The 2,582-nt window shown below is 42.7% G+C and overlaps 1 pseudogene; it reads left to right on the top strand.

Moving 5' to 3' along the window:
- The first annotated feature begins 561 nt into the window (after positions 1–561).
- LOC147945488 (small nucleolar RNA R71) lies at positions 562–658 on the top strand (annotated as a pseudogene).
- The last annotated feature ends 1,924 nt before the right edge of the window (positions 659–2,582 follow it).

The raw sequence follows: 2,582 nt of genomic DNA, 5'->3' as shown, positions 1-2,582 counted from the left end.
GGTCTTGAGGAGGGAGCTTGGTAACCATGCTGGAACTGTTGTGTTAGAGCGAATCCCGGATTGTAAGGCACAAAAGGTTTTTGTTGACCTTGCTGTTGTTGTTGAGGCGGGTACACCTGATCTTGTGGATTAGCAACATTGGTACTTCGGTAAGACAAATTGGGGTTTGTCTTGTAGGGGTTTTAACCTTTGTTGTATCCACCCTGATTCTGAACATAGCTGATCTTCTCAGTCTGCTCGCCCTCCCCATCTGGAACTTGGAAAGGGTCATCCTCAGATACAAAGTGGACGCTTTTCTGCTGGCTTAGCAAGATACAGTCAAGCTTCTCATTGACATTCTTGAGGTCTTTCTTGTACTTCTCCTCAGACCCAGCGTCGCCGCGAACTGTGCGGTCGTAGTCTTCATTGTAGTTGCTGTCAGACTGAGCAAGATTCTCCACCAGTTGCCATCCTTCCTCAACGTCTTTTTTCAGGAAATTACCATTAGAAGCAGTGTCAAGCAGCATATGGATATTTGGTAGTACACCACAGTAGAGAGTGCTCAGCAGTGACTCGTTGCTGAAACTATGGTGTGGACACTGGCTATGGTAACCCTTGAAACGCTCCCAGGCTTCACAGAATGATTCTGAGTAAAGCTGGAAATCTCATTCCTGAGACGTACGGTTCTGGAGTTGGAGAAAAACTTGGCCAAGAATGCTTTCTTGCAACCATCCAAGGTGGTGATTGATCCCTTGGGAAGGTTTTTCTCCCATTGATGAGCCTTGTCTCCCAGGGAGAATGGGAAGAGGCGCAACTTGTAACCATCCTCACTCACGCTGTTGATCTTGGTGAGACTACATAGGCGGTCGAACTCGTCCAAGTGGTCGAGTGGATCCTCCATAGGCAACCCGTGAAACTTGTTTCCTTGGATCATGGAGATCAGACCACTCTTGATTTCGAATTTGTTGTTCTGCACGGCGGGAGGGACGATTCCAGCACGCTGAGTATGAGTGTTCGGTGCATCCCCAGCACCAATGTTTCGCGGTCCCGGATGTGGTCCATTCGGTTGTTCCATTGTGACGGGTGCGGGATGATCAGTGAGTTGACGAGATTGTCGTGGTCTTTGTAACCAGTTGATATCGTCGATAGTAGGAAGGAGGTTCTGATGTCCTCTTGATCTGGTGTACATGAAACATTGCAATCAACAGGATCCTGAGATGCAAAACAAACAAGCAGACAACCAAAACAAGTCAGTACTCAGAATGATAAGTGGGATAGAACTTAATCTTGCAAAACTTAAAATCTTAAATGTAACAAAACAATTCCCAAATGGCAACGGCGCCAAATTGATACTAGGATTTTTGTGTGTCTTATCCTAGCAGGTTCAATTAACCTTATGCAGTTGTAATACTTAAGGAGTCAATTCAGTTGGGAAACTTTACTATCACTCAAGATGCAATTAAGGTATCACAAGTCAAGCCAATTTAAAGAGAGTGCTTTTATCTAACAATCCTAGAATAATGAGAATGCAAAACGAAAATGTGTTCTAGAACTAGAAACGCGAATGTATGACAAGAAGTGAAAATGAATGAAAACAGAAACGAGTCTAAGCATGGACTAAACAACAAGAATCGAAACAATCTCAGGAATGCAATAAAAATCAGAAAGAAAGAAGTCTTAAGGATGGGAGTAATTGATGTCAGTGGAGTATCCTAGTCTATAGAGTGTTTAACATGCCACAAGCAAACTATCCCTAAACAATGAACATCACGACTTAGCTAATTCAATCTCTTGACAGAAGGTACTCAGACTCAACCACTTCCAAACCTAGCTCTCGCTAGAGAAACATGATCAAGCGTGGCATGACAAACAAGTTCATTCACGTCAACAAACATCCTAGACAACTAATCTCTTAGGCTAGGAACGTAAGTCTCTGGCACTAGTTGGTCAGACATTTCATCGAACACCTTTTGGGTGCGGAAATGTCTAAGACCTAGTTCCAATTGATCAGAGAGAAACTAGTATTTCTAACTCTAGTCTAGAATGGATCATACAAATCAAAGCTTAAACACCCTACATCCTAAGATCCTCCACCTAATTTATCACATCCTCAAGAACTACTACACTACTCAGATCCGAAAATCATCATCAACAATACAAACTCAGTAAACATTGAAACAAGCATTCTTAGATAGATTAAAAAAATGAAGAACAACTTGTCGAAGAAATCAAATGAAAATACTGAATAAACTCAAAGGTGTCGGATTACAAGTCTCAGAACGTTTTTTGGTGGCTAGGTTAACCTTAAGGAAAAGAAACAATACGAGATAAAAGATAAGATGTCCCCGCAAAAAAAACTAAACAAGATGTATATATAGTAGTCCAACATGGAAAGCCCTAAAACTTAAAACGACAAGGTAAAGCGTCGATTCAGTAATCTCCTGAAGCATGTGAAACCAAACGTCTTTCTTCTTGACATGTGCGATCGAGTCCATGCGCGTCGAATGGAATGCAATGTCATCATGGCTCGGACGGACGGCTGAAGAGCGTGGCAGGAGAGCATGGCTCGATTAGACAAGTTGGAGTGAGTGGCGGGGGAGCAT

Source organism: Camelina sativa, chromosome 4, assembly GCF_030686135.1.
Source record: "Camelina sativa cultivar CO46 ecotype springtype chromosome 4, ASM3068613v1".
Taxonomy (NCBI): Eukaryota; Viridiplantae; Streptophyta; class Magnoliopsida; order Brassicales; family Brassicaceae; genus Camelina; species Camelina sativa.
The sequence above is the reverse complement of the archived record's forward strand: the minus strand, read 5'-3'. Positions and strand labels throughout refer to the sequence as shown.